At 44.7% G+C, this 23,085-nt stretch overlaps 1 long non-coding RNA gene across 2 annotated transcripts in view; it reads left to right on the forward strand.

The window, feature by feature from the left end:
* Positions 1-10,293: 10,293 nt before the first annotated feature.
* Positions 10,294-23,085, forward strand: part of LOC142930614 (uncharacterized) — a 39,666-nt gene continuing 26,874 nt past the window's right edge. For both annotated transcript variants that reach the window (XR_012946570.1, XR_012946571.1), the window contains exons 1-2: positions 10,294-10,475; positions 16,471-16,559. This is a non-coding gene — a long non-coding RNA (uncharacterized LOC142930614). The remainder of the gene's footprint in view (positions 10,476-16,470; positions 16,560-23,085) is intronic.

Here is a 23,085-nt window from a genome sequence, read left to right on the forward strand (position 1 = left end):
CTGTGAAGCCCATCATTCAGGTTTGCAGTGCAATGTGATTGCTGCTGCACTATTGCTCCATCCCGCGTATCTACACAGTCCTAAAATACATACAGGTTGGTGTCCTTTGGTTTGCATGAAGAATTGCTCTCAAGGTGGCTGTCATTTGTTTTGCTGAAAATTTACATTTCACACACAGCGCATGTCCCTTAAAATGCATACAGCTGGCTATGTGGCCGCTGCAGTGTGTGTGTGTGTGTAATCTATGACTTTGCCTATAACTATATTCTTAATCATATACCCACAGAATATGCTCTATGAAAAGCCCGTGTTTACTGTGCACATGATAGTCCTGTTTGAAAAATGCCACTGCAAAGGCCAACTCATTTAATGAGCGTGTGGCTTGCTTACAAGGAGCTGCCTTATTTCAACGCTCGGTGTGTGTATATTTATATACACCAGAGGGTATTGCGATAAATAAAGAGAAGTAATTGTTCAGTGGACATTTGTTAGCATCAGCATGTGTTAGTTCTTCACGTAGTCACCAGCTCTCTACTTAAAATACTCGCGTACCTATGGCATGTTTATGCTTCCTCAAGCCCAGCAGCGTCTAAATCGTTTGGTTGGGGCGTACGATTCAGGATTGTCTCGTTGCCTTCGCGTCCTCATCACTGTCCAACCTCATCTCTCCGCGTGAATCCGCTCTCAGAGGTCCGATTTCAAAGAGGCTATGCCTGGCCTGTCTGCTGGATGTTCCAAAACATCCAATATTAACCTTTCCCAACACATCTTTGCATGATGGAATTGTTCACGATGCTGTCGTGGCGTTAATGGATCACCATGCCGTCATGGTTTAATGCTTAGCACATTGGATTTGCATCCCAGAGGTCGCGGCTTCGATCTCCTCGCACGGCGACTGACATAATGGGCAAGTTTCACCACCTCTGTCCAACCAGCAGTATCATTTGGCACACCACAGCTAGTCTGTCGGCAGGTCTCGCGTGGTGGTGTAAAGCGTGAGTACTTCGACCTCTTCAGAGATGTCAGTTCCAGCGTAAAATAGGCCAGTGGTGTGAGCCAGTTAATTCGCAGGGTCGCACCTTTGAATTGCTTAAAAGCACACATTTGACAGATCAGGTACGTACAGAGAGTCGCTGCATGCGGCTTGTTAGAGGGCCCCGTTTTGTCTCGGAGAGATGCCGTGCACTTGATCGTGCGTGGCTAATGTGGCCACGACACAATCGCCTACGAACTGCGTCGTGGGATCTGAAACAAGAGGCGGAAAAGCAGATGGCAAGATTTCACAGAGTGGCTGCGATGCATTGCGTGGAACTCAAACCACTGAACCTTGGAATAGGAGGCCAACAACCTCGAGCTCTTGAGACTCCTTACTAAATTGCCACTGGCTACAGAAAATTCGCATCCCATGGCAAAAGGAAATGTGTTTTTTTTGGCGTTCGTTTTGCTTGGTAAAACTGAATCCATCTGAAATGTAAATATTTACAATTTGTATACATATATACAGCATATATATAAAAAAACAGATATTATGCACCTAACAATTCATTCGTTAAATGTAGGTCCTACGCTCATAATACATTTGGTATTTTGTGCATTGTGAAAATCTGTTCCGTGTGACCAATGCGTTGTAATGATAATCTACGTTTAGAGTGCGAACCGATAGGTGGCACAGCTGCAGTCTGAGCGGCTCGCAACTATACGTGTGCGAGTTCACATCCTGGTTGGTGTTGGTGCTTTTCTCAGCCCATCATCCCATTGGGGATCATTACAAAATAGTATTTCATCGGAACAAAAAAAAATCAGCTGTTTAGCTGCCCTACTTTGTGCATGCCTCCTTGGCCCCGCCATGAGAATGTGCAATTTCCAACCTTTGGCTCGAGGCCAATTAAACACATTCGAGCTGTCCCAACGCATGGTTGCTTGAGCTGCGAAACACTTTGATGTAAAAAAAAAAATTCAATCATACTTGGGCACATTAATCCCAGGGGAAATGAGCACATGGGGACCCTTCAGAGAAACCAATTACTTTTCCCCAGATTATCAAAATACAGGTTGTGTTTTTTTTTTTTACCCACTCTTTCGGATGTTGAGTTTGTTCCCTGGGCAAGGAGTTTTAGGCATATCTTGTGCTTGAACATGTACACTTTCAAATGCAATGGCACATGCCATTTCCACCGTAGTTGTAAAATTGATGCCTCATCATCACGATCCATGGGCAGATAGCCCGTAGGTGTCCCCTGCGCATTTCATCATGTTTCCACATTCTTGGTTCTTTTGGTAAAGTCACGTCGATAGAAAATAAAAAAATAAAACAATAAAATAAATTATAAAAAAAATCACGACGTTTCGATCGCAACACAAGCGGTCTTCATCAGGCAGAGAGAAAGGAGGGGGCAAGCCTCAAAATGCAACTGCTTCTAAGGCGCTTTCAGAGCGAGCAAAGCTGTGCGGCGTCAACAGCTTGGGCGGGGCAGCCAGCGCCAATGTAGGAACACTTTCCTCTGTCTTGTGCCAATATGCTCAAGTGGTGCACATCTCTCTGGCACCAATCTCGTGTCATCGTCAAGCCATTCTCTGGTAGGTCTTTTTTCTTTTTCAGGTTCCTTCCATCATCCCCAAACATCACACTTTTGGTTTTTCTCTTGTCGTCCATCCTGCGTGTGTCCAAAGAGTGCCATTTTCCTTGTCGTCACTGCCTGCATTATCAGGTCTTCCTCTACGTGCAACCTAGTTCTCACTTCTACGTTGGTCACTCTTTGGGACCAGCTTAGATGCAGTATCCTGTAGCAATACATTTTGAATGCCAATATCTTATCGGCACGCTGTTATTTTCTCTCCCGTGGACTTTATTTCCTTAGACTCTTTGCATATTCGGCACGTGTTTACTTGTGTGTTGTTTGGTTTCATAACGGGGATGTGATAATAACTTTGTTACCGTGCCTTAACTTTTTCTATCGCTGTCATATTTCTCAAGTAATACTGAGCAAAAAAAACAAACCCATGGGTCACATGCAATGTAACGTGTAGGTGTATAGCAAACATACACAACACAACAGACTCCGTACACCTCCGAATTGACACGAACGTAGAAAAAAAACGCATTAGAGTGTCGATTTTCTGTTCATTCGCAGATATATGATTATTATTATTGAAATAAGTATATATTTAAAATTAGGTATATTTGAAAATACGTTTGTATTGCATTTTATATTCGGGCTAATCGCATTTTTTCCTCTCTCCTTGCCGTATCAAATTTTAGCTTATTTTTTTTTTAAAAGACTCATCTTTGCAAGGCCACATTTACCGAGTGGCCAACATATTTTACACCGAAATGCACTCTAAACGCACCCAATGACGTTAATCTATGTTCTTCAGTTGACATCACATCGGTGCCTTCTCGCTACGGAGGGAAGATGCTATTTATTACAGTAATTGCATTTTTTGTCATAAAATTATCGGGCTCTTCATATTTGAATTTCATTTAATTAAACATAAAAACCCCATTAAAAGCTCATTAGCCGTAGTCCTTTCTACATTTTCTGCTTGCCGCTCATGTGTGTAGCCGCCATACATTATCATAATAGGCTGCAGATGCCGACTGCTTCCTGGCTTTTGCAGGGGTGATCTTCGACGTGCCCTATTTGCGCGTGCACTTCCAACGTCAGAACAAAAAAAAATAAGCATTACCTTATTTCACGTCTTAAACATTTCCCATCGCTTCGTTTAATAAAGTCAAGCAAAAATGTAACACCCCCCCCCCCGTCCCTCATCAAAGGGTTTCGTGCCATTTCAAGTTGTGTTCCATTTCAAGTGATGTTCCATTTCAAGTGATGTTCCATTTCAAGTGGTGCTCCATTTCAAGTGGTGTGATGTTCCATTTCAAGTGGTGTGATGTTCCATTTCAAGTAGTGTTCTTCAACCAGCGGTATACCTTCCACGCTGCGATGACAGGGACCAACATCACCAGAAAATAACCACGTCCGGCGCATCACACACACTGGTACTCGTTTCGTAGACCCGAGGAAAATAATGGGCTGAGTCAACCTATGCCCAGGACTTGAACTCAAAGGTGGGCACTCTAACTTCAGCTTCACAGAATCGGATAGTCAAGCTCATTATTGCACTTCCACGCTCACACCCGCTCGCCGCCACACAAACACACACTCTGCCTGAACAAAGGCATTTGATTCCGGGCAGTGCAGATTTAACGATTGATGGCAACATTGGGTGGCAGGACAGCAGTAAAGAACCAGAGGACTCAGCGGGATGCAAACAATGCTAAAAGTGGAGCGTAGATTGCAGCCAAACCAGCACCGCAGGACAAATGTACCAAGACCGGGACCCATTCATTGAGCAGTGAAACATAAAAAGTCCGATGAGAACACTCGGTTACTGGCAAACTCCCAACACGGCGACACTTATTTTTTTTCCCAGCGGCCTGCCAAACCGCATCTTGGCCAGCCTCAAACATTGTGTTCGGCTGCACAGTTTGTTCAATTCCAACTCGCCCACTGCTCCCTTTTATCCGCTCAATCATCGCCTTTGTGAGCATAACGTTGCCTGCTCCAATTCCCACTGGCAATGGCAGATAAATAATTACCAATATGGGGCCGAGCAAATGGATTGTTTTTGCATATTTCCTTGAAAAGATACAAGTGGGTGGGGGTTCAGAAGGTTGGGAGTCACTGTGACCATGGTGATTAAAGAATGATGGGAAGAACATCCAGCGCAGGAGGCTCGTGCCCAACAATGTTTTCCTTATGGACACTTACTTTATATAGTTTTTTTACATTCAATGTTCTACCCAGGACACTGCATTAAGAATGGACTGTTCATAACAATGAGAGATGCCAAGACTCAAGTGTTACACACTCACTGAGCATTTAAACCTCCCGTGGCAATTTCAGATAGAAGGCACGAGACAGGCATTAACACGCTATAACATTCCACAGCAGTTCAATAACAGCTCTGGCCTGGACAAATTCCCCGAAATAACAATAATTTCCAGGCACTCGACCCCCTCCCCCACTCTCGCTCCCACGGTGAGGTGTGCACCACAGTGTAAATTGGACGTGCAACAACGAGCAATCGAAAAAACTTTCGATAACTGGAACACGGTGAGAACGGTCGGGCTTCTTACATCACGTATTGCAAAACACACGATGTAATTCGAAAGAACAAGGTCAACGTGTGCATGCACAAAGTGTTACTTTCCTCTATGGATTACCTTCCTAACAATGCAATCGCCCATTGATACCAGAAGGCTCCTTTTCAAGGGAAGCCAGTTTAAAATAAGCCCGGCACTCTGTCTGCCACTTGAGTCAACTTTGGCAACATAATTGCTGTAATGGCTGATGGCCGATGAACGACACTTGAGAAAGTGGCAGCCAAAGTATAGTACTTTATTTAGCAGTGACAGTAGAAAATAAAACACACTGTGTCTTGGCCTCACTATGCGCTGCGTTGCAACACTATCCGAGTAGCTAACCTCGCATTCAATAGACTTTCAGAGCCAAGGTGATCATCCGACTCCAACGTATTTAATGAATAGAATGACGTAAAACTGATGGAAAAACACAGCACAAAATACAGCATCTGTTAATACTTGCAATATCATTACAATGAACACTGCAGCATGGTAACATTGTCTTGGATAACATGAAACTCAACAATAGGTCCTAGATGGACCAGGCATCTACATTAGCACTGAATAGCTACACAACAAGAGAATAAGCTGTGTTAAATAAGGTCACTTCGTGTAATCACCATACTGCAGCCTAAATGTACAGCGCTGCACATAACACTGAACTGTGAATGAGATACTTATTCATCCTTGAGTCTCAAGATCACATTAAAGTTACATGGGTACAAGTCTGGCTCGACTTATCCAACTACAAGTAACATTCACAATAATGCAAGTGGCAGGCTTCGTTGTTAACTAGGCCTCATATTTATCATAACAATTTAACAGCATTATAAAGGCATTTACAGCATTATAACGTAAATCCTAACATTATAACAGGATTCCCAGTATTATAAGAACATAAACGAACTTACAATTAACAGATGCACCTGTCTTCACTGAGACGCTATTTGTGCCTCCATTTTGTACTCTGTGTAATGCCTGACACCCTGCCTCATGGCTTAGAGAATCTTAAATCGTAACTTCCTGGTCACGTGACCAAACTCAACACCATATCAGGAAGTTGCTGTGTAATCAACACCCCCCATACCTGCCATGGGGCAGAACACACTGGAAAATCACAACTAAAACAAATTTTGTTGGGAGAAGCGTAACCTAACAAAAGTCTACACTAAAAATATTTGTAAAAGCATCCGCTTAAGGAAAGGAGGTGGAAAAGGCAAGGGGAATGGAGTGGGAGAAGGTGACCCTGGGGAGCCAGCGTGGTTCCAACCATGGGGATACAGATCTGACCGTGTGCTAGACGGGCCCAGGGCAATTTCTGAGCACACCAAATGCACTTGGCCAGTTATGATCGCCACATCACATAAACCATGAATAGTAAAACTAAATGCTGGAGAAATACGCCCAGTCTACTAACTGCCATATTCTCAAAGCCAAATCCCGTATATAAGGCATCTGTAGCAACCCACAACTCAATATTGGACGTTATTTTACATTTATAGAGCGCCTTAGCAGAAGGCACTTTACGTAGTTTAGAAGCGGTAACACAACTAGAGCTGATTAGATGGCAGGGACAGTGCAAGGGCCTAGGAATTAGTGAGCGTGACAGAGGGCGCATGAGGGGCTCACGAAAGGGCAGTGGAGGGATCGGATAGAGTTTAGGGGCGATGGGAGAGAAGAGGAAGGGAATGGGCAAATGGATAAGAGGTGAGCTTTAATAGAGGAATGGAAAAAGTTTAAGGAGTGGGACTGATAAAAGTAGCGGTTAAAAAAACAACAACATACTGTACAGTACTTTTATAATGTTTCCCCCGATTTTTATCCGAATTGTACATCGGCATCATGTAAGGAGACATACTGTCCATTCGGATTTCTCACGGAGCTGTGCAGCCCTTCATATTAGTGAAAGGCCCAGGGAAGCATATATCACAGAGCTACCTCTGACATCCCTTCAAGTGACCTTTAATCCACGTGATAAAATGTAGTCAAAATAAAAATACGTCATAAAAGCAGCATACAATATGAAGCTTAGCCGATCTCTCCAATACTTAAAAGTTGAATTTAGCAAGTGCTGGAGTAGAAAAGCACGATTCGTTTCCAACACGTGAAAAATAACGTCATGTGAAATGAAATATACACACTCCCTTTCTCATTTGCAAATAAAGTGGGGTCAGTCTGTCTACCGTGGTGGCGTTTATTTTCACCACTATATGTTTTTTTGTTCCTGCAGCAGACAATCTTGAGTGTATTCCTGATCGGCTATTAAATTGTCACATTGCAAGGCCTCCTCTTGAGAATATGAACTGCCGAAGGTAGCATGCCAGTTCAACAAATTGCTGACGGAAGTTTTTTGTTTTCATTTGTTGAGTGTATTAACTGAACCCAAACAGGTATAATACCCAGTTACTTGAAGTGCTTCATGAGCCATGAGCAGATTACTTCAACTTATAGTCTCGATAAAAAAAGTTGTTTTGCTTAAATGAGCATTGAGGAAGTCATCATCTCCTGTTGGCAGCCCTGAACAGGTGGTGGTAATTCCATATTTTTATGATGGGGCGAGTCTCTCCATAGGACAGCCACTGTTGACCTACCCACAAAGTGGTACCATTTTTTTTTGTGGCCCCAGAGGGATGATGGGCTAAGACAAGCCCCAACCAGGATTCAAATTCACAAACCTCCTGACTGCAAGTCACTCACTCGACCACTGAGCCATTTGGATTATTTCATCGGTGCCTGGAACTTTCAGCTTTTCTCCATGAAAGATGCATGCACGATTCTTGACACAACAGCTGACAATTGCAAGGTCCACATGTCCTTGTTGAGTGTGACATTCCGTGGAGATTCAACCTGACACTTGTGGCCACATCACTCAGACTGTTCACATTGACGTTCGTGTTCCGGATATCGTTTGCAGGTCTCTTCGCGTCCCTTTCATGACAATTTGGTCGAAAAACATTGAGCGAAATTGAAATTTAAAATCTGCAAGACATTTTCCATAATTAGCCAGCCGTAAAACCTCACCATAGAAGGGAATCTATGCCAAACATAATGAATAGTGACGGAATAATAAAGGCAGTGGAATTTTTTATTGCCAAATTATTTTAACTACAGTACTATCAGCAAGTTTCTAAATTCTCCCCGTCCATGTCCACCCAGCATTATATAGGGATTCAGCATGGTTATTCGATCGGCAGTTAATGTGTGATGGAGTAATGTGTGGGTACGCCCACCTCCTTAAAGACATCTGGCCAGCGAGGAAGAGTAGGCCAAATACATTTTCTCTGAGGCACTCGTCGAGTAGTTGACATTCCACCAGCAGTGGCGTTAGTAAGCAGTTGCAGGGCTACACCTTTATTTAGTAAAATAAATTACGGACACCATTGAAACCTGCTTTGCCAGTAGCAAAATATGATAATTGTTTTTTTTACCCATTTATCTGTCAACAAAACTGGCACCTTTATTTTACAAGGAGTCATGTTTGCATTGATCAAAATACCTGCAGTCGGAATGCAAAGAAAAAACATAACTCTGATAATGTATGCACTGTCCTTGAAATTGATTGGTCCGCACCCGAGACAGCTTTCCTTAGAGCCTAGTCTCACTTGGTGTTGGACCAGATGACGCCAAAAGGCGCACAACTCAAAGACAATGCGCTATCAGAGTATGAGAGCTCGGGAGTAAGAATTTACACCATTGGAACCTCATTTGCCAGTAGCAAAATATGATAAATCTGTCTCGAGTGTGGACCAATCAATTTCAAGGACAGTGCATACATTATCAGAGCTATGTTTTTTGTTTGCATTCCGACCGCAGGTATTGTGGTCAATGCAAACATTACTCCTTGTAAAAAAGGTGTCAGTTTTGTTGCCAGATAAAAGGGTAAATTTTTTTTTTAATCAAATTAGGGACAGTTTTTGTTATGAGATCTAAATGTGTCTCCCTGTTCAGATGAGCGCTGAGCAGTGTTATCCCCATTGGTGGCAAGGGTGAATCTTTGCCGAGGGACAACCATTTCCACACTTTTTGACACTAAAGGATGAACACTGGCTTGGGTTTGAACTTGAGGACTTTTTAACTGTATGTGGATTTCTCCATCACATTGTGAAATTATTCCAAGAGGATGTCCACCGAGGATATGGGACATTTAAATCACGTCACGTACCGCCACTCGGTGGGTTATTGCATCGCAGGGTCATGCGGGTTGATGCCAGCTTGGGGAGGGAGACCTTTGCCCAGCAGTGGATAGACTATGGCCGATGATTGATGGTGATGAAATGAATACACACACTCTCACAGATGTGCGTAACATTTAATGCAGCTACGGCATACGGTTTTGGCGAAAGTTATTTACTAAAGAGTGAAAGGATAGACGTTTGATGTCGCAGCTCCATCATAACACAAAGAGAGTGGGGCAGCAGCAGCAGCAACAACAAGACACAGCAAAAAGGCAACTTTGATAACAAACCAAAAAAAATAACAGAGCGCAGCCTAGTGGCGTGGTCTCCGGGCCACGCTGGCAGTGAGCCATTTAAAAAGGGCTCGGTGCCCAGAGCAAGTCCCTTGGTTTCCTCCACTTGGCAACGACAAACCCGGGGATATACTCCGAGGACCTCACTTCCATCCCCCTTTCCCTGGCTACCCACTTTGTGCAAAAAATCATGCCCTAAAGACTGGGAACAGTCTGCGAGCCAAGCCCAAGTTGATCCCACGTCAAAAAAACTGCCCTACGTCCAGTGCTCACCGAGCTGCATTGGCTTCCGGTTGTCACGGAGAGTGGAAATGTCACATTCCCCGTGTCGATTTTGTTCCCCCCATAAAGTCACGAATGTTGCACTTGCACGTGTACGGTCAAGCTGGCGTGAAATTAAGTTAAATGCACTCATTTATAACGGCCGGAGCAGGGGCAGCGTTCATTTGTGAAAATTATCAGCGAGCTCAATCCGCCGACAAAGACCGTATTCATGTATTTTTAGGCAATGAACCACGCCCCCCCCTCCTCAATACGCGCCGATAGCGTATCTTACATGATTGAGCAAGCGTGGTCGAAGTGGTCGGGACAGATCTGCCACTGATACAATTATCAGCCACCTATCGTCAGAGAGCCGTCGATCAAGACTGATTAAACCAGGTGGCCGGGCAGGTGGTTGGGGGGGGAGGGTTATTGAAGCCCCAAATAGAAACAGGTGACCCACCCCTAATGATAAGGCCGATAAGTCAATTGCATGGCAGCAGGGAGTAGCGGACCGGCTGAGTGCTAACAAAGAAATCGTGGATCACGGAAGTGCGTCGGAGCGCACCCTCACGCCAACGGTGTCTGGGTCACATCCAGGTGCGTTAACAAGAGCCAGGCTTCGACGCTGTAAAAGTTAAACCTTACGCTCACTGTAGTGTAGCAAGATAGGCAATTTGTGGATGGAGGAGAAAGTTCATAAGGTTATGCTTGTGTACTAAAGTGATTCTGAGTCGCTCTTCATTCATTGTTTGTGTGTGTGTACTGTCTGTTCGGCCGGATAGAGGGGGCTAAACGGGCGCGGCACGGGCTAGGGAATAGATGAAGGGGCCGTCCATAAATGACGTCACACACCTAGAGGAGGGGGGGTCAGACATTTGTGACGATGTGTGACGAGGGGAGGGGGGAGGTTTGAGAAATGTGACGTCACATCAAAATGCGCAACATTAAATATACTTTTTAATAAATGTTTTCTCCTACAACATCAGAGTGCAGCGTCAAATTAAATACGCACTACAGTGACAATAGTTTAAAGCGATTTGAAGCATGTTTTTTTTTGGGGGGGGGGCAGAGCTTTGTGACGTCATATTTGAGGAGGGGGTCTGACTTTTTGTGACGTCGTGTGACGAGGGGGGGGGGGGTAAAAAATCGTCCAAAATCGCGTGACGTCATTTATGAACGGCCCCTAATGCGGTACAAGAAGATGTGGAGCTGAGTAGAATTGCCGATGACTGGTATCAGCGGTGTCAAGATCGGCCTCTGTGGAGGAGGCTCGTGAAGGACGCTACTGGACAGTTGGAGGTAGTCGCCCTCTAACAATGGAGGATAGAGCAGCGACGCTCACAACAACGAGCGGAGCGCCGGGTGGCTAAAACACAGCAAGTTGGCACAGTAGGGGGCACAGGTGGTGCATCGGCCAGTCATCTCAGTCATTCGACCCATGGCACCTGGGTCTGTCCCGTGACCTGCCAGCGGGCGTTCGACGCTTCACGTGGCCTTTAAGTGCACTTAGCCTGGCACAAGCGCCATGGTGACGTCACCGCCATTGAGTGGCGAATGGCGCTTATTGTACCGTCTTTATTTTTCAACTTCACTTCAACGTAAGACCCCAATCTCCATCCCTCTTCTCGCGTTGTGTCGCTCACACCCCACGCTGATTTTTTTTTTCCCAATGAGAGGGGATGTCACAAGTCCACAACCAAAACAGGCTTGGTGTAGTAGTAACTACGTCATCACAAAGTTGCCAACTACAAGCAGGGCCGGATTAAGGTTCTTGGAGGTCCTAAGCACTTGTTTCGTGATAACTTTCTGCAGTTGGTACTGATGCCCCACGTCACTGCTACTGCCCGTGTTATTCCGCTTGATTGTGCGAAAAACACCATTTGAAGATGGTATTGCTAATTTTGCAATTAAATTTTTTTCTCTAAAAGTTAATCTGCCGTGTTAATTTCCCTCACCTTATGAAAAAAAAACGATTTACATGACTGCCTCTGCATTTACACACTGTGCCTATACTTGCTATAAAATATATTTATTCAATAAGATATCTTTGGTTATGTTTTTTTATCATACAAACAACCAAAAACACATTTTCGTAGGCCCTAGGCACAGTGCCTACTGTAGTGCTTATTGGATAATACGGCCCTGACTACAAGGCGGACTCTTTGCCCGTAGTGCCAGCCAGCCAGGTTGCACACAATCGGTAGTCGGCATCAAACTAGCAAGAAGATCCATTTCATTTTAATTACTAAAACAAAACCTCTATTTCAAGAGCCGCCAATGCATGTTGAATAATGTCACGAAGCAGTCCTTAAGAGCCGCATGCGGCTGGGGAGTCGCAGGTTGCCGACCCCTGCACTAAATAAACGCCCAGTAAAATATCATCTTCCCCCATCCTCTTACCAAATCGATGCGGACATTTTTTGTCGGCCTTCAATGGCTCAAAGTAAATATTGCTCCTGTTATTGAACGACCAACAAGCTGGACCTACTTCAGCTAGGTGGCTTGGAATGCAACTTTAAATTTACCCTGCGTGTTAAAAGCTGAAGCTAATTAATCAATTAAGTAGAGGCACAATGAAGTGTTCCTTCAAGCAGCCCCGCGAAAAAAAAAAGACCATCCATGCTCATCAAGTCGGCGACAGGCAAAAGTCAATGCGGGGAGCCGAGGGGATTTTATAATTAAAGCTCAATTAGGCGCACGGCGTCTGCATACAGAATCTCTCCCGCCACATCGAGTTTGCCTTTGGTAACGAGCATGGAGCACGCGAGGCAAGCGGTGAGGGCGACGGAAACTCACGGAAGTCGTCGACAGCTGTGGGAATCTTGGTGGTTGTTTGCAAAAACAATTGGACGGTCGATTGAAAGTGGGACTTACCTGGGAATATTAACACAACAAAGTATCATATTCTTGGTTATTTCGGTAAAGTCACGTAGAAGGGAAACAATAAAATAATAAAAAAATGAAACATTAATATTCTCACGACGTTTCGACTGCAACACGAGCAATCATCATCAGGTGTGAAAACCACAGCAAGAAAATTTGAAAAAAGTGACGGTTTTTTAACGTTAGCACCACGGAGAGAGATTTGGCAGTTATTCAGATGGACGGGTCCATCTATGTTCGGAAAAGAGGAGGGGGGAGACGAAAATATTGGATGTGGTCTGAAAGCCACCGTAAGCGTGAACAATCAATTAAGACCCGAAATGGTTTATCAAATCCTTCCAATGAGTCTGGCTTAGCAATCATTTTGGCTTAACAATCATTGTAAAGATTTTATAAACCATTTCGGGTCTTAATTGATTGTTCACGCTTACGGTGGCTTTCAGACCACTTCCATTAATTTCGTCTCCCCCCTCCTCTTTTCCGAACATAGATGGACTCGTCCATCTGAATAACTGCCAATCGCTCTCCGTGGTGCTAACGTTATATTTAAAAAAAACGCCACTTTTTTCAAATTTTCTTGCTGTGGTTTTCACACCTGATGATTGCTTGTGTTGCAGTCGAAACGTCGTTATAATTGTATTGTTTTATATTTTTATTATTTTATTGTTTCCCTTCTACGTGACTTTACCGAAAGAACCAAGTATATGAATCCCTGCAGTCACGAAAGCTTTAAATCAAAACAAAGTATCAGTTTGTCTGTTACTCTCCATAACTACTAATGTAATGGACAGAGCACGGCTCTGCCTCAAGCCAGCAGTGGAGAACACGGGGGTCCCTCAGGGCAGCAGTGGACGGAGCACGGCTCTGCCTCACTCTCACTCACCCGTCTCCTCTGAGCTGCATGCGATTGTGTGTGAGTGAGCTGTGTGTATGAGTGAGCCGTGCGTATGAGTGAGTGTAAGTGAGTGTAAGTGAGCTGTGTGTATGAGTGAGTGTAAGTGAGCTGTGTGTGTGAGTGAGTGTAAGTGAGCTGTGTGTATGAGTGTGTATGAGTGAGTGTAAGTGAGCTGTGTGTATGAGTGAGTGTAAGTGAGCTGTGTGTATGAGTGTGTATGAGTGAGTGTAAGTGAGCTGTGTGTATGAGTGTGTGTGAGTGAGTGTAAGTGAGCTGTGTGTATGAGTGTGTATGAGTGAGTGTAAGTGAGCTGTGTGTATGAGTGTGTATGAGTGAGTGTAAGTGAGCTGTGTGTATGAGTGAGTGTAAGTGAGCTGTGTGTGTGAGTGAGTGTAAGTGAGCTGTGTGTGTGAGTGAGTGTAAGTGAGCTGTGTGTATGCGTGTGTATGAGTGAGTGTAAGTGAGCTGTGTGTATGAGTGAGTGTAAGTGAGCTGTGTGTATGAGTGTGTATGAGTGAGTGTAAGGAGCTGTGTGTGTGAGTGAGTGTAAGTGAGCTGTGTGTATGAGTGTGTATGAGTGAGTGTAAGTGAGCTGTGTGTGTGAGTGTGTATGAGTGAGTGTAAGTGAGCTGTGTGTGTGTGTATGAGTGAGTGTAAGTGAGCTGTGTGTATGAGTGTGTATGAGTGAGTGTAAGTGAGCTGTGTGTATGAGTGAGTGTAAGTGAGCTGTGTGTATGAGTGTGTATGAGTGAGTGTAAGTGAGCTGTGTGTATGAGTGTGTATGAGTGAGTGTAAGTGAGCTGTGTGTATGAGTGTGTATGAGTGAGTGTAAGTGAGCTGTGTGTATGAGTGTGTATGAGTGAGTGTAAGTGAGCTGTGTGTGTGAGTGTGTATGAGTGAGTGTAAGTGAGCTGTGTGTATGAGTGAGTGTAAGTGAGCTGTGTGTATGAGTGAGTGTAAGTGAGCTGTGTGTGTGAGTGAGTGTAAGTGAGCTGTGTGTATGAGTGTGTATGAGTGAGTGTAAGTGAGCTGTGTGTATGAGTGAGTGTAAGTGAGCTGTGTGTATGAGTGTGTATGAGTGAGTGTAAGGAGCTGTGTGTGTGAGTGAGTGTAAGTGAGCTGTGTGTATGAGTGTGTATGAGTGAGTGTAAGTGAGCTGTGTGTATGAGTGAGTGTAAGTGAGCTGTGTGTATGAGTGAGTGTAAGGAGCTGTGTGTGTGAGTGAGTGTAAGTGAGCTGTGTGTATGAGTGTGTATGAGTGAGTGTAAGTGAGCTGTGTGTATGAGTGAGTGTGAGTGAGCTGTGTGTATGAGTGAGTGTAAGTGAGCTGTGTGTGTGAGTGAGTGTAAGTGAGCTGTGTGTATGAGTGTGTATGAGTGAGTGTAAGTGAGCTGTGTGTATGAGTGTGTATGAGTGAGTGTAAGTGAGCTGTGTGTGTGAGTGAGTGTAAGTGAGCTGTGTGTATGAGTGTGTATGAGTGAGTGTAAGTGAGCTGTGTGTATGAGTGTGTATGAGTGAGTGTAAGTGAGCTGTGTGAGTGAGTGAGTGTAAGTGAGCTGTGTGTATGAGTGAGTGTAAGGAGCTGTGTGTGTGAGTGAGTGTAAGTGAGCTGTGTGTATGAGTGTGTATGAGTGAGTGTAAGTGAGCTGTGTGTATGAGTGAGTGTGAGTGAGCTGTGTGTATGAGTGAGTGTAAGTGAGCTGTGTGTGTGAGTGAGTGTAAGTGAGCTGTGTGTATGAGTGAGTGTGAGTGAGCTGTGTGTATGAGTGAGTGTAAGTGAGCTGTGTGTGTGAGTGAGTGTAAGTGAGCTGTGTGTATGAGTGAGCCGTGTGTGAGTGGATCGACCGTCAGCTTTCCGTGGCTGCGTCTCCGAGGTGCGGGGCGCACCACAACACGAAGTGAGCAGCTCCCGGTCACGTGACGCACTTCAACCAATCCGTGCCGCGTTAATCACAGTCACAGAATGACAGATCTGGGCCATTATATGCGTATACAAATGTTTTGGGTTAGATCGAATGAATATAAATGTGCCGTTAAACCCGCCACCACCCATCACAGCCAATTAGTAAGGTTTGCCACGTAAACAAAACGTGCCAATTCGTTACTAGTTCAGCACACCAGTGTGTTGGGGAGTAAACCCACGACACTTACAATTCGAGTACGACGGGATTGCTTTCGAATCGTCGTAATTAGAACCAGCATCATCAGGTCGTGAAAGCCTATGTGTTAAACTGGCTCTTACCCTGTCTTGATTTAAAAAAAAAGCGCGCTTGAGCGTGGAATATTTCGATTTTGGACACGTTTACGACGGATGTGTCTATAAGGCCAACATTTATCGATTTACGATGGAGAAACGTCATTTACGACCCATCTTCCAAGATGACTCTGGACACATTTGAACAGCGGTGCTTCTCCTGTGCAAAGTTATTCAGTGATTTTTTTTTCCTCTCCAAAAGGTCAAGCCACTTAAGCGTTCAAAAACATACTTTTTGTCAATTTTAGTAACAAAAATCGTATTTAATACTGCGCTATACACTTAACACTTCGCCTATCAAATTATAGCACTAGGGGATTTTTTTCTAACATGCTGTAGCAATAATAATACTTTATAAAAATTTCACTAAGTCCCACATTTCTCGCCTTTTTAATGAAAAATTCGGTTTCTAGCCCGTGTAAGCATGCTTACAAATCTACATGAACTTACAAACGTGTGTAGAATTCAGAGGGCTGTGCACTTGCGTTTCCTTGATGTTCTCATATACAGGATATATCGACGCAGTGCTTAATGTCATCCTCTGCCTCTTGATTTTCCAGGCATTCTGCGATTCTTCCGTTGCAAGACAATGGGCCAAACATCCCACGCAATCCAGTTCTGACAACTTGACACCTCGCTGCTATCTTGGGTAAACAAATAACAATTATTAAGATTTTTAGATGTGTATGTGCAATTAATAAAAAAAATAGAGCGAGACGTCGTGGAAAGTAGAACAAATTATATATTTGAAAATAGTGCATTACACGCTCCATTTGCCATCCACTGAGCCAACAAGCTACTTAGATGTAGTAAAAAAACCCACAGGTTATTTCATTGCACGTGCTGCCTCATCGCATCGCACTTAACCGCAGTAAGAAGCGATTTTTTTTGTTACAGTCGGTCACTTCTGAGTTTTTAATGCTCTAAAAAGCATCCAAAAACGACCGTTAAAATAGACACACGCCCACAATGTTCGTGGCGTTACCCCGTCCCGAAAGAAACGTGCCGTGGGTTCATAGCTTAATCACGGAGGCATCGCCCCTCTGCGTCCGCTGTGCGCTGATTGCGGGACGACCGACTCATGTCTTCACACGCTGACAACAGACAGGACAGATGGCATTGCAAAGGCTAGCAAGCACATACCACCCCCCCCCCCCCACTTTGTTTTATTAGTTACCTACATTGCCTCAATTAACCCCATGTAAACACATTATTTCAATATATTTTTTCACGCAGCTGTGCAAACTATGCCAATTTGTCTTGAAATGCCCATTATAATGAGACATTTATAATGAGACATTTATTTGACGTTACTGTTTCTGAACCCAGCTAAACTTTTTTCCTTTTTAATCCACTCGAGGAACTGCTAAAAAAAGTTAACAAAGTAACGTTCCTCAGCCCAGTCTGTATATTTCCCACAATAGTGTGAATTAAATATTAAAACGTTGTCATTTTAGCAGCCAATTAAGAGGGCTACTTGCTCACCTCCATATACATGTATGAATAAAACATCCCTTAGAGGACAGCAAAACTAAAAAAGGGAGACATAACTCGTGATTTTCCTTCCCATAGCATTACCCTCACACGTGAGGCGAGCGGGTCCACTCCATCCCTATTCTGCGTTCTATACTTAATTCCTATTCCTCTTTCTTCACTCCATTTCTGTCCCTCTTGGCTCGCAATCTCCACGTCCACTTCACCAGCCCGGGCGGTGGTGGCCATGAACGTGGCCTGTAATCCAGCCCTGTGAAGGCGAGGAGGGTTGGTGTACTGAAGAAGCTTGATTCCATCTATCACTCGGCCTTAAGATTTACATTGAACTGCCCATATAGGACTCGCCACTGTGATCTCTACATTGGGTCAAACTTAACATCTCTTAATGTTCGACGGCTTGTGCACCAGATCTTATTTATTCACGATGTACTTACAAATAAATCCGCTGACTACTTGCTGGATCTCCTCTCTGTTTCAAAGACCAAATTTGACCTTAGGTCTTCGCTAAATTACCAACTTCACATTCCTTATTGCCGAACAAAAACTGGAGGAAGGGCCTTTGCTATTGATGCCCCCAGGGTCCGGAATGCTATTGCCAATAAACTGCAACTTGAATCGCTACCAATGAGATCTTCTCTCAAAACTGCTCTTGAGGAGTTGTACACCCCTAGCCGCCACTGCTATTCATCAGCGTAAAATAAAATGTTTAGCTCCGGATGACGCTGCAAAGTATTATGTGTATTTTGATTTAGCGTGCTGATCTTAATGGTGCATTGAAAAATTTGATACTCCGACTGATGCTTCTGTTGTTGTGGAGTAACTCATGCAGCCAGCTATTGCTCTAGGATTTGGTGTTACATGTTATTTATGTAGTTTATTGTAAAAATTCGGTCACAGTCCCTGTGATCACTGTTACGTTGCAATTATGGTTTGTTGTTGTTTTACTTGCATCCCACTGGGATTTTTTGCACATAGCGTTGGTGTACGGTGCTTTTTTCAGGAATATTTTGCTGTTTTTTCCATGGATTTTCTGTTTGCACAGTCACATAGTCACTTTAAGATGTTTTTCTTGTTCGTGTTTTTGTTTTTTTGTTTGTTGTGGTTGCACCCGATTCAAGAGCCGAATGGCTCACAGGGCTATACCAAAATAAAGAAAAACTGAAACTGAAATGTTTGCGAAAATACGCCCCCCCCCCCAACTCCCGGAGCATCGAGATGCCATACCTTGACTTTCCAGCAGAATGCAGAACAGCGGACGTGTGAACTGATATATTTTGCCCCCCTCCCTGCCCATTCTGTACGGGATAAAGTGTTGCCCCTAGCATGCGTGGGATTTCTCGGGGTGCTCCAGTTTCCTACCACGTGCATAAACACTCACGAATTGTCTGAAAACATCTCAATATATCGAGAACCGCAGAGCAATTGTTGGCGCCGGCTCTCCGCCTGCCAGTCTTCCAGCTTGTCCGTGTCTCCTCGGTGCATGCACGGCGCTCTCTGTAATTTATCCTGAGCCCTTAGATTCACGGTCCTTCGTGTCCTGCTTCATCACTTTAAAACCCACCTCTTTCTCCGGCTACACCCTGGTGCTTCTATATACCCATTACCTTTCTTGAAATGTGCTTTTCATCACTTGGCGAGACACGTCTTAGCCATCCGGGTCACCGTTCATTTTTGGCCTTGTTTTTTTCCCCCCCCCACAATGCAAAACAAAAATGCGCAGTAACTCGCCGATAGAAATTGCCCCTTTCAATGACAGCATCAGTATATGCGGTATAAGGATGCTGTTTTAATGTATTTGGCAAAACAACGTTATTTGACAATAATAACGGAATTTTTGTTGTTATATTATCGCCTGAAAGAAGCCAAATATCTCAACATTTCGGCTGACCGGCCTTCCGACAGCAAATCATCTGATTATTTTACTTCGACTATTATTAGTTGTACGTGTGTACGAATGAATATAACATCCCTAAAAAAAGAGGATGCTTTGAAAATGGCTATCGCACAACAAAACGCCATTAAATCACGCCCATTGCGAGACACGTGTCAAAACCGCGAACGCCGATGTTCACTTACCCCCTCCCCCCCCCCCCAAAAAAAATCATTTGTTTTAACCAAACCAAAAGAACCGGCCAGAGACGTGAAGGACCTTCGCTGCGCGTTAACATCAACGGGAACAGCGACAGAACGGGCGATGGGGTGGGGGGGTAAGAGGAATGGGCGTCCGAGCGAGCCAAACGACACGCCCCGACTAACAACGACAGAGCTACGCGCATCCTCAAAATCGCGGATCGAGCTCGCACTCCCTGCCCAGCTGACTGCTGCTTACAGCAAGCGCGTGGATGGGGAAGAAGGAAGGGGCAGCGGGCTGGGGCGGGGGGGAGGCGGCCGAGCCGGTGATCCTAACGCAAAGGGAACGTCCCGTCGTGGGTCGGTAAACGTCGCCGTTAATGCGCGCGCATGGAGGCAGGCAGGCAGGCTGTTTCAAGTAACCGAGTTAGTGGCGTGTGGTTTTGCATCAATGCCTGCGTTTTATATGTACGCCTTCGTGGTTGCTGGCCAACAGCGCTTTCTCTCAGCGGCCTTCAGAGGCTGAGCAGGGGGTAGGGGGGGGGGTCCCCTGGTCTTTGTGTAGGCATGGGGGAGCGGTATTGTAGTGGTTATTGCACTGCACTGTGTACCTGGCGACCCGAGTCTGAATTCTAACCGCACGCGGCTCGCGTCAGAGATGCATTATCTGAACCGGTCCGGGGTTTCACGGAGGTCGACTCGTCCTTAAACGAGTGCCTGGTGCAGTGTGTAAACATCATAACTGGGAAAACAAAGGCGGCAGGGAGTGGTGATGGCAACACCACCCTCTCGCATAACCGTTCCGGCCTTGAAAGGTGTTCGATAACAGCACTTGCTCCAAAAGTGTGTGTAAGATATGAGGGATGTGTATCCTTGCAAAGTGGGGGTATAGTGGCGTGCACGCTACACCACAATGTCAGACAGCCAGGTGTAAATCCAATTTGTATTACCAATACAAATGAGTGTCTCCACTTGCCTTGGACATCTTCTAGATCAGCTTGGCCAAACGAAAATACCTTGAGACAAAGTTTCCCGTCGTGGTAGACTGAGGTGTCAATTAATTGCTTCAAGTTTTGGACTTAAGAGGTGCTCACTAGCAGTGCTCTTTGAGCGTTAGCAAAGCGTCCACGTGATTGTGGGCACATCGGTGTTTGAATAACATACGTGTGAATACGAGGCAAATCAAATGCAATGGATAAAATAACTTAACAACTCCTAAATGTTTGCGTTTTAATTATCAGCGTTCTTAACTCGAATGGTTTCTCAGCAGCAGTTTGGCAGGAATTGTATGCGCGAGCAAATCAAAGTAAGCTCTTTAACAGTCACAGGAGACGAAAGGCAGAACGGCATTCTATTTCCGAACAAAAAAACTTCGTAATGCCGTCTTGGCTTCATCGTAAACAAATTGGGCAGCAGCTGTTCTCAATGCGACAATTTACGTGTGTTTTTTAAATGCAGCCCATTGTGTGAATTTTAACACCACCACCAAAAAAACTGTTTAGTGCATGCGCGGGTAACACAAAAAAAATTGCGCGCATTTTTATTGCTGTGGTTAACTAGGCGTTTGAAAAGCGTGTCCGCGGTTTGGTTCACCGAGGGGGAGGGGGATTGAGAGGAGCGATATCGTAGAGGGCCTTCGTGTTAAGCCATCGTCAAGGGCCTTCTTGTTAAACCATCGTAGAGGGCCTTCGTGTTAAGCCATCGTCGAGGGCCTTCTTGTTAAACCACCGTCGAGGGCCTTCGTGTTAAACCACCGTAGAGGGCCTTCTTGTTAAACCACCATAGAGGGCCTTCTTGTTAAACCACCGTAGAGGGCCTTCTTGTTAAACCATCGTAGAGGGCCTTCTTGTTAAACCATCGTAGAGGGCCTTCTTGTTAAACCATCGTCGAGGGCCTTCGTGTTAAACCTTCGTCGAGGGCTCCGCGCGTTATCCGTGCAATGGGTTTCCCGAATGGCTGCACGACCGGACAAAGATAGTGGTGGAGGTTAGATCGCGTAAATATATAAATGTGTCGTTAAACCCGCCACACCACCCGACACAGCCAACTGGTAAGGGTTGTCACGTAAACAGAACGTGCCAATTCGTTACGAGTATAGCACACCAAATCTGTCTTTGTTGAGCTATCATGTGTTGCTCGGTCGCTTCTGACAAAGAGCTATACAGCTCAGTGGACCTTACATTGTAAAATATATATAAAAAAATAATAGTTTTAATGGTACCGGTCATACATCTCAATGCAGGGCAATCAATCATGAACTACGTTTATGAGATGCAATTAAGCTTTTTTGGATACATTTTTTTTTATAATTTTCATGATAATGTAGGAGACACGGAGGAGATTCCTTTCCTGTTCATTATCATCTCGGGCAAAACCCCTGGGCAATGACCAGCAGGCAAGGAGAGGAGACTAGAGGATTCAAGAGGAAAGAGGAGGAGAGCTTTGAGTGCAGAGTTTGCTGAAGCATGTGTTACGTGCTGTATCACCGGTTGCGTTTAACCTGTGGATCATCAATAAATACACCTTTTATGCACACCGCGTGAGTCGAGTCCGTGCAATAACATTATATCATCGCTGTTTATCCTGACCACGCCATAGAACACATTGTGAACCTTAGATATTCAGCGGCGGGATTGAAGATGTCCAATTCAGCTTCCCCGGGGTATCCGTTTTGGCCATCAGCCCTAGACGTGGACTCATGGGCTGCATTGCAAGGCCGTCTTCCAGAAGAAGAACGCCTTCTTGATTTAACGTTCTAGTGAAGAGGGAATTGCATCACATGGCGCGCACCTGTGGCTCCCTATCAATGAGAACTATCCATCACCAAGTGATAACTGTGGTTGTGATTCCCATCTCTCCAGGTTTGCTTGCCAGCACCCCCACACCCTCTTCTGAACTTCATGCATTGACCCAGGGCCAGCGGTCAAGTCTCACTGCTAGCCCTGGAATCACGATAATTCCTACGAGCAGCAGGGAAACTTTGAAGCTGTTGCTTCTATTGCACCCCCCCCCGCCCCCCGCCTCTAAAGATCTGGGAGAAAAGATGTGACGAGCCTCACATCATGAATAATCCTCACACGCGTAGGCCTAAAATATGTCGCTTTAATTTTTCCGATAAATGAATCTGCAGTTCGGATCAATGTGTGCATATCAATTCCTGACATGCATTAAGTTTCGCACAGTTTGAGCAATGAAGGGGCAATTATTTATTTAGTTTTGCACTGAAGACATGAAACAGATTTCGAATGACCCTATTGGACGCAATTATATGCACATTTTTCACACAGGGCAACAGGCCATTTGTGTTATGCCAGCGCCAAATGATACCTGCTTTGCTCGAGTGTTAGGTGTGGGATTTGCTGATGGTTCTCGACGAAACCCGCCCCCCAAGAAAGTTAAAGGAACTGCATTGGCGTGACGAGACCAGCACATGCAAGGAAACGCAGTGCATTTGTAATTAACAATTCTTCATTAACACTTCACATGTCCTGAAAGGCCTGTAAATTATTATATATTTTTGTATTAATTACTATGGCTAGAATTGAACAACAGTGGTTGTGCCGTGGATATTTTAGCTGCTAAATATACGAAAGTGGATTTTCTACAATTGA

The sequence above is a fragment of the Petromyzon marinus genome, chromosome 42, assembly GCF_048934315.1.
Source record: "Petromyzon marinus isolate PM22_M1 ecotype Great Lakes invasive population chromosome 42, UKy_Petmar_22M1.pri1.0, whole genome shotgun sequence".
Taxonomy (NCBI): domain Eukaryota; kingdom Metazoa; phylum Chordata; class Hyperoartia; order Petromyzontiformes; family Petromyzontidae; genus Petromyzon; species Petromyzon marinus.